General features: G+C 35.9%; 1 pseudogene; it reads left to right on the forward strand.

The window, feature by feature from the left end:
- Positions 1–1,568: 1,568 nt before the first annotated feature.
- LOC135116675 (uncharacterized) lies at positions 1,569–10,121 on the forward strand (annotated as a pseudogene).
- Positions 10,122–10,443: the final 322 nt, after the last annotated feature.

The following is a 10,443-nucleotide window of genomic DNA, read 5'->3' on the forward strand; positions in this document are numbered from 1 at the left end:
ACAAACTGAAGTTAAGATGGCGTGAAGATAAAAGTACAAAGCGTAGTTTATTTACAGATCAGTCATAGATTGATAAATACTGTATCGTCTCTATTTATGGTGTAACATATATTACCAAAATACTATTTTTATACATAGCACTTGAAACACAGAACCTCCTACTTTTACCTATGTTTTACAAATAATAAATACATTACTTTGACTCCTTCTTTCTGGGTTAAAGATAATGACATATTAATACATTTTACAATCGGTTTTCCCATATAGGTATACTTATTTACAGCCAAATATAAAAATATAAAACACCTATCCTTGTATTTATCCAGGATAAAGTAAATCGACCAGTGAGCCGAGTTTCATCCAAATGTATTCAATAGTTTACGCGTGAAAGATGATGAAATATACTTCAAATTTTTCTTGATATTCCTAATTGGGAAGTAAGTATGTAAATACAACTACTCAGTACACCGTAAAATTTACGCATTAGACAGTTTTTACCCAATGTATAAAAACAGGTCTAACGCCAAAATCGTAACAACAAAATCACCTACTAATTCTTAAATTAGCTAGCCAGTAATCCGGCAAAATCTTGTTAGACTGACCACGTAAATGCTTAACCAACAAAATTACTTCAATAAATAATTTATTCCAATTAAAGGCAAACAGAACCGAATTGTTTGCTAGTATTTGTATCACATTACTACAACGTAAATTCGTACCTTATTTCTTAGATATTAAAGTTGGTTTTCAAATGTCAATAAGATGTAACATTACTACAAAGTAAATTCGAACCTTATTTTTAAAGTGTTAAGGTTGATATTTGAATGGCAATGACATGTAAAGAGAGTACGTCAAATCGAAACTAAGTGGATTATAAACAGAATGCGCGCGCATCTGCGATGTTGGGCTGTAATGGCGGAAAGCTCTTTTAGTAGGCACACTGGATCGGTACGGAACAGCTATTTCGGGACGGTTATCTATAGTAATATTTAATATTTATTTGTTTGTTTGTACTTTAAGGGCTCCGAAGCTACTGCATCGATTTGAAAAATTCTTTCACGATTGGAAAGCTACATTACATTATCTGCACGTAATATGGGCTATATTTTATCCCCGTACGGACAGTAGTTCTCTCGGGACGCGTAATAATACGTGGTGTTTTTATTTATTTTCGATGTGAAAGGTTTTGTTAATACAGTGACGTAATGGCGCCCACCGTGGGACAAATAGCGTGGATGGGTGAGTTTGTCAATGATAAGAAGACTATCTTTCATTCAATGAAATGGGGCTCTTTCAATGAAATAAAACACTGTACAGTGTGAGAAGTCGGTGAATGTCTCTGCCACCCGCTGTATTTTAAAATAGTTCAAGCGCAGTATTTCGCAAAGTTCCAAGACGCCAGAAAGTCTACCGCAAATAATACAACACTAAAACGTTTACCAAGGCGTTCCAAAATACCTGTTCCTAAATCACTGTTCCTAAAGCGATACAGTCGACTTCATAAACAGCCCAGTGATCGCGACTCGGAAGCGAGCGCTGCTTATTTTTACTCAAATAATCTATATTTTAAACTAAATATTTAGAAAACCGACTATTTTATACACGATTTTCTACCTGAGTCATATTTTGAGAGTGGCACCTATATTTAAATGAAATTTTCTACCATTTGTTACTAAGACCCATATCAATGTGTTTTTGAGTCTAGAATGTGAAATTTTTGTTTTATTTCCTAGCAGCTTAAAAAAGGAATTGAAAGGTAAGTAATTATATTAATTTTAATAACAAACTAGATTAGTCTTTTGTCGTTTTTCTTTTGTTCAAGAATTTTCGATAAGGAAATATATTAATATCAGCTGTTTATAGACATCGGAAGGCGTGATTTTATTCAAGCAAATAAGAATAATCTTATATTTACCTTTTAAATATTTATAAATAAATAATTGCTTTATTTAATTTTAATTTCCATGGGTTTTCGTAGATTTTAATGCGACATTAAAGACTTATATTGACGTATCAGGAATTGCAAATGCAAAGAGATCTGATTAGATTAAAATAAATAACAAAATATATTGTACATAGTAAGTTTTTTACCGTCCTTATTTTCTTTTGCTTATTTTATGTCAATTGTATCTACTTGCAGCCTTATTTCGGCGGTTAATGCATTTTAACGTCGTTTTATGGTTTATAAACATTTACGATTGCCCTCATGGTTTTCCTGTTATTATTTTCGTGAATTCAGTTTATTTCATAGCAGGTATGTATGTTTTATATTTCCTCTTTATTTTTATTATGAACATAATATAGAAGTAGGTACCTACCTACAAATTATATTCTACTTGAAGCTACATCCGATCGGTAGTAAACTCGCTTTGCAACTCCGACAAAACGTCAAACATCTGTAGCGATAAAGTTTCCTCTTCCGGTATATCGAGTAAACCGTTTATTATGAATACTAGCTGTATCCGAGTCCAGAGGGAACCACTTCCTGCACCCGGAGAAATAAAATCTTGTCTCAAGCTGTGTAAAAAATGTAATCAACTTAGAACATTAAAATTTGGCGTGAAAGAAAAAAGATAGTTGTCACTTTTGATTAAAAAATTTCCGATAATCTAACTGTCGAAATAACGTAAAATAAATCATCATCATCATCCTCCTGCCCTTATCCCAATTTTATTTGGGGTCGGCGCAGCATGTTTTCTAGGTACTTCCATACTCTTCTTCTTCTATCTGTCGCCATCTCACAAGTAACATTCTTTCTTACCAAATCATCATCATCCTCCGAGCCTTTTCCCGAACTATGTTGGGGTCGGCTACCAGTCTAACCGGATTCAGCTGAGTACCAGTGCTTTACAAGGAGCGACTGCCCTATCTGACCTCCTCCGTATTTATTTGGTAAGAAATAAATACGGTGAATATATTTTCAGATTACGAAAAACAACTTTCCTACCTAGGTACTACTACCTACTTAAGTAAATGCGAATTTAAACCTACGCAGTAATGAAATTGCGCATCACGCCTTCTTATGTTTTTATTTATTACCCATAGATATCTAAATTCCCTTATACATAGCAAGATAAGTAAGTACTTACCTATACCTTTGCACTTATCTTACCCACAAGAAAACCTCGTAAGTACAATTTTTCCCACCGTGACCAAGTGGACCAAGAACCTTTACACATAATTTTATAATTGGAGGCCACACTGAAGGATGCTTGAAGAAAAAGAAAAAGAACGTGTGAGGTGGCCTTAAGTGCTCTCGAATCGTGTAAAATTCACGGCCCAGCCGTTTTATGTCAGTTGTTAATTTGTAACCGTGGTGTATCAACGAGTACTTACGGGGTTTTGGTACTGGTGTAAATATAATAAGATTCTGAAAAAATCTCTGCCGAAAGTAGGCCTGGTGGTTGAAAAAAGTGAATTCAGTCGAAGTTTTAGTCGGGCAAATACCTGATAGTTTGTTACGTGTGTACTTCTATTCATCTTCATACTGATTTATGAGTTAAACCCAACTATCGGCCGACTGAAAGTTTTAGTGTGTGTACCTACTGCTAAACGTCTCTATAAAATGAATTCATTAAAAGTGGGTATCTATATAATTACTATATTTTAATACACGTACAAATATATGTCTGTGATGTGAAAAAATATGTGCAATGTGTCTTAAAAATGAATTCATCATCATCCTCCGAGCCTTTTCCCAACTATGTTGGGGTAGGCTTTCAGATTTCCTAAAATGAATTAGGTACCTATAACTTTAACTTAGGTATTTGTTTTTAGCCGACTACCAAGAGGAGGTTACGTTTTTATGTACATTTCAAGTCTATTTTCAAGTCTCAAAAGTGCAAGTGTAAATGAAAAACTTTTTGTTTCAGAGAATGGCACCAGTGAAGTTTGGACTGTTCAAAGCTCGCAGCAGAGACTATCAGGAACAGCCTTCCACTGAAAATCTACTGCACACCAGTCACAGCACCGACAATTGTGAGTTTTACAATATGTGTGTTACAGGAAAATAACAAGATCCGTAAGATTATTTTTCTAGGGAAATTATAACCTTTCGTAAAATTCTAAATGTATACTAAAGTAAGCCTTCTTAAGTAATTTTTAAACTTATGGATCTTGTCATTTTCCGATGATATAGGTACTTATGTATTTCAAGGTCCATCTTTACTTTAAAATGTAGCCTACATTATATGTAAATCATCATCATCATCCTCCGAGCCTTTTCCCGAACTATGTTGGGGTCGGCTTCCACCGAATATACATTATATGTACCTACATATGTATATACATATGTACTAGCTATTCTCCGTGGTTCACCTGCGTCCTGAGGGAGCTTTTTCCATCATCACTCTTCATCATCATTCATGATGATGATAGAAAACTTTCCAACTCCGATAAAGAAGCCAATCTCCTTTTTCAACTTCCTGTTTACTTTTATTTAAATCGTTACCGTGGATTTGGGGAGAAAGCATACCCAGTAATTCGAAGTATGTACCTACTAATTAAAATTGCATCGGTTTTATCATACTTTAGAGTTTGTATTAATGTAAATATTTTCTTAATTCATTATATTAAATAGGTACTTTAGAGTTTTATTAGAATGTCATGTTAAAAGAAATCTCATACATAATGAAAACTAGGTATATGTAAGGTATTGCAAATCTCGACCCAGTGAGAAATACTTTAAAGAAATTAATCTAAAGTGGTCGGTAGCGTGTCGCACGGTATAGAGTATCGACTATTTCCTGCCATTATAGTCAGACTACTTCGCGTTTCCAGCCGCGTCTTGTGGGAATCCGCTCCTTGATAAAAAGACGACTATATTTTATTCTGATAAATAAGCTAAAATCTTCATAAAAATAGTAGTTTGTGTGAAAGGATAACAAACTATAGTCACATACCTACTTATATAGGTACTTCCTTATATAAGTAGATCTGGATTTCAGCTTTCTTTCAGCGCAAGATGTACCTACGTATGTTCATGCTGAAAGAAAGCGGTTTTTATTTCTAACGCATTATCCTTTTCACTACCACATAAAAAATACGTAGATACTTAAAACTCTGTATCTACTCCTATATAGAAGTATAGCTTGAATCACCATAACAATTCAGTTTATTTTTGTCCGAATGCGGGAAGCAGTTCTACTCATGTATTTTCTAAACATATTTGTCCCCTACATCAGCTGTGGTCAGTAGTTATCTAGTTCAGTAGGTATCCCAGTTGACAAAAGACGACTTGATTCTTAAGTGGAAAATTGCAGTCTACTGTACCTAATAACGTCAATTGGTATACAAAGAACTGTGTGTATGAATTTATTATTGCGTATTGTGTTCATGCATCTTATTCTTGACTTTAAAAGTAAGATAAATATGTTTATCCAGATACATCAGAATTAGATTTTTAGTATCCCACTGCAGGCCAAAATCGTCTTTTCAAAATGTTATCTGCCTTTTAATTGCAGTTAATCTCTGAAATTCCTGGACTGATTTTGGTGGGACTTTCACTGGTAGACAGCTAATATAATAAAAATAGGTACCCTAAAAAATTACCTTAAGAATTTTCGCGCATTCTAAGTATATTTTTGTTAAAGTCCAAAATTAAAATAGTTAAGTGCTAAATTAAATACTTGAAGAAATTGTGCACCACATAAAATATGCCTGTATGTCGTTAGTATATTCGCAGATGATCAAGATAAAATCTTTAACCTACTTAAATATAATTTCCTCCGATATCAACTGCAGGTAACACTCCAGCTAGTATTTAATTTCCGTTGCGACTTGCCACACTGTTGTTCTGTAAAACCTATAAGTAATGTTATATCTTACGAACGCGGGTGAGCTTTACTTGTGTATGTGTATGTTTAAATTTGATACTTTTAGTATGTAACACGTGTATCTGTAACATATGAGGGCGCGGGTTCGATTCCAGGTCAGGCAAGTACCAATGCCACTTTTATAAGTTTGTATGTACTTTCTAAGTATATCTTAGACACAATGACTGTTTCGGATGGCACGTTAAACTGTAGGTCCCGGCTGTCATTGAACATCCTTGGCAGTCGTTACGGGTAGTCAGAAGTCTGTAAGTCTGACACCAGAGAGCCAGTAACATTGTGTATTGGGCTGCCCGGGTAAGTGGGTTGAGGAGGTCAGATAGGCAGTCGCTTCTTGTAAAGCACTGGTACTCAGTTGAATCCAGTTAGACTAGAAGCCGACCCCAACATAGTTGGGAAAAGGCTCGGAGGATGATGAGCATGTAACACATGTATATTTATCAGTGATCGTTCACTATGGGCTGTTTAGGTAATTTCCGGATTGGCAATTTGCGGATTTTGGCCTTGTCTTTTCTTACCTAATAAAAATTTACGAGTTACCTACGTAGAAGGTTGCCCCTTAATTGCTTCTTTCAAGCGATACACAGTGGTGATTGTGGTGAATGGAATTAGGATGGTATATTGTATAACATCTTTAATTTATAAAAGAATATTGATCCACATTAGGAAGTTGATGGGGAGTTTGTTGCTCCACTTCTTCCCAGCATCCCAGCAAATACACATAGGAAGTAGTGAAAGGCTGGTGTTTTTTCTAAAATCAACCTTCAAAAGGCCTGAAGTTCAGCCTACTTTGAAAATATTTAAAAACCATATTTTTCCTGTTTTCATAATGTCGAGTTTAGAATCGCAGAGGCAATTAGATATAATTATTTGCGGGAATCGAACTCGAGCCGAAGCCATTTTAAGATTTATGTTATTTATAATTTAATTAAGATTGTCCTGTGTTATTTTCCAGTGGGTCCGCCATCCTCCCCATACCGTCGACCAGTAAGGGGTGCTGGATGACGCGGCGTCAGCTGACCTGGCAGACCTCAATATTGACAGCGAAGATGATGTAAGTTGGAGACTAAAGATTTTTAAGTCACAGCACTTTTATTTAACGCATGAATACGGTAGTTCCTCTTGCTGGATAACATGGACGTTTGGAACGGACGGAAAGCACATAAATGTCGGTCCTGCGCCTGATTACTCTCTGGTGGTGTCGGATTGCCGTCCAATCGCGCGCAGAGAGTGACGGAATAGAGAGCGCACCTGTGTCTGCGCAAATGCGCCTGCTCTATATATAATATATCCTGCACAGCTTTCTGATATCCTTAGAGACTTTTTGTTATCAGAGATAACAGTATAACTATACCTCTAGAACAATTTAGCTTTACCGGGAGTTAAAAGTCAGAAAGTGACAACAAGTTTTATAATTTCCTTCAACTGAATTTTCTGTTTACAGGACACAATATCACAGCAAAAATTGTTACTCGGCGAGTGAGTGACACAAGCAGACTGGAAGACTCTCAGGTAACAGACACGTTTATCTATGAATAAATAAATATAGCATCTTTAAGCTGTCTCAAAGGAAGGCTGCATATAAACATTCATGATATTCTGGAATGTTCTCAAATTCATTATGGCTGTGCATGAATCTCCGGTAGGTAGGTACAAAACCTATCTACAAATGGCAATTAAAAACTAACTGCTAGGTAAAACATTTTCAGACTTACATAAAACCTATGCGTGACTCGAAAATTACATAGTTTTAAAACTAACATTGGGCCTGAAACATGCATTTCCACTTAAACTAACTTAAAAAGCTTAAAACTAACAAACTAAAACTGCCTGCCTGGTTCTACCAAATTGCTGAACACACAAAAGAAAATTACCAAATGGCAAAATTATTTTGTAGTTGCAACCCAGAGCAGTGAAGGCGCGATGGCGGGTAGGCGGCCATTTTGTTGTAACGTCACGTCGCTCCAATCTCAGGCGTACTTTGAAAACTGTGGTAATAGAAATAAAGGCTAACTTTAACCTATAAACATTTCTATAAAACTCAAACTCTCAAACTATTTTTTTTCAAACAAGTGGTCCTGTAAAAGCTTTTATATAATATTATAGAAACTTATGACTAGGACTTTTTCTATTTTCTTTCGTATATATAGGTCCAGTATTTTATGCAGTGAAATATTTGGGTACGTTGTTTTAATATTACCAGTGTTGTTTTCAATATAAAATGAAGCCAGCCACATATAGTCCGTTATATATGTCACCGTAAGATTACAAACATCGTTAGATTACAATCTATCTCGAGAGATTGTAAACTGTCGAATTATTGTGAACCGTAACATCTGATTGCAATTTAACGCATTATTTTTCGCTATATTATAATCTATCGATGAGAAATTGTCAAATTGTCAACTGTCCGAAAGCTCTCCCGATTGGTCAGTCTTTTGTAAGATCGACCAATAATCAGTTCTGTTCCCATGGAGTTCCCGTAGAGTTAGGAATGAAATAGAGGTGCCAGTTAAATAAAATAAATGCTCTTCAAAAATTCTTCAAGTATTTATTATTTAGTACGAGTATGTAATTCATATTCCTGACATATGGAGAGACCAAATTGTAACGAAATATTTATTCTTCAAACACAAATTGAAATTGGAAACATATTGATTTCTGACACTTACACGAATATTAGATATTTAAATAAAACTACTTTTACGGATTTTATCGCGGTTATATTATATTATTTAATTCCGACGTTTAAAACCGACCGCGATAAAATCCGTAAAAGTAGTTTTATTTAAATGAAATTGGAAAATTATAAGAAACTTTTATAAAAAAACAAAACAATTAGGTAGTTTACTCATCAGTTTGTCTTCAAACACAAATTCATTCCTAACTCTACGGGAACTCCATGGCAACAGAACGGCTAGTCGTGATTGGTCGATCTTACAAAAGACTGACCAATCAGGAGAGCTGGACAGTTGACAATTTGACAATTTCTCATCGATAGATTATAATATAGCGAAAATAATGCTTTAAATTGCAATCAGATGTTACGGTTCACAATAATTCGACAGTTTACAATCTCTCGAGATAGATTGCAATCTAACGATGTTTGTAATCTTACGGTGACATATATAAATGCCGCAAATTCATTCGGAGAATACAAACTTTATTTTGTGAAGTAAATTTTCCATAAGTTAACAAATAAAACACAATTTTCAATTTAGTCATTGACACAGCCCAAAATGAAACGAACTCACCAAAAGACTTTGGTCTTTTCAATCGTTGCTAACTAATACTATGTACCTATATTCAGTTGATTTGCGATTAGAGATTGAATATGATATCAGCTCCATATTTTCAATCTCCAATCGCAAAAGAACGGATAGACAGCTTATAGAAATCCATCTTTACTCCAACTTCCAGATAAACTACCAGCCCCTTAAAACCAAGCATCAACGGACGCTACTTCCATGTCTACTCTAAACTCCGAGCTAGAAGACCGAGAGACCACGCTAGTAGACGATGGAGATGGTGCCTCAACTTCTTGTGACGTCCTCTCGTTACAATTCGATGATACTTCTATAGCAGCCAGCGAAGACCTGTCGGTCTACTGCGGGACTTTAAAGAAGACTAAGAAGATCAGAATTAAGGAGGAGAAGAAATTGAGGGATTTGGACATGTGGCAAGCTAGTAATGTTGAGGTTATGCAGGTAAGGTTTCAAGATTTTTGAGTTACTGGTTTTCTTCTTCTCACTGCTGTGCACGAGGTCTTGACTCATACGAAGAGGCGAAATCACTTTGTGGGTCTTAAGCAACTTTGACAAAGCAGCCCGTAGTCTGAAAGTTGGTGATTGATACACCCGTGCTTGAGAGCACGTTCATATTATGTCGGCCCTGCGCCTGATCTCTCTCCAGTGGTATCGGATTACCGTCCCATCGCTCTATGAGAGTGAAGGAATAGGGAGTACACCTGTGTCTAAGTAAATGCTTGTGCACTATAATATGTCCTGCGCAGTTCTCTGATCTCCTTAGAGAGAATAGCTACCGTAACTGTATTATTGCTTTCAATATATTTTCATTTTTGTATAAAGTATATTTCACCGCCTTTTTCCTCAACAGAATCTTCTAAGCAGAAGTGGGACCCTAGATGACCAGATCAAATGGGAGGCTATTGCTACAGCCCGAGGCCTTTGTACCCTCAAAGACAGCTGTACCTGCGATGACTGTGTGAGGGCGAAGTACCTCGCTGGGGTGACGGATGGCGACGGAGGCCTAGGTGCTGCGCCCCTTTAATGCCATCAGTGTGGGTTGCGTGGTTCAGTAAAAAGGAGAAAAAGGATGATGAGGAAAGGACAATGTGTGTTTTAAGGTTGGTAGCATTGGTAATTGTGTGGTATTTTGTGTTTTTGTGTGCTAGCAACTTTGCAGTGTTCGGTAGTTATTTAGCAAAGAGTAAAGTAATATATAGGGAAAAGAGAGCCCTCTTGCGTGATAATCATGCAAACCTATTTGTCAATGCGCCATCTCTCTCTAAATTGGCCCTGAACTACCTACATAGCTATAGCTATAAAATATATATGCATCATATTCATAACATTTTCTATTAGGCTAAATA

The sequence above is a fragment of the Helicoverpa armigera genome, chromosome 27 (assembly GCF_030705265.1).
Source record: "Helicoverpa armigera isolate CAAS_96S chromosome 27, ASM3070526v1, whole genome shotgun sequence".
Classification (NCBI taxonomy): domain Eukaryota; kingdom Metazoa; phylum Arthropoda; class Insecta; order Lepidoptera; family Noctuidae; genus Helicoverpa; species Helicoverpa armigera.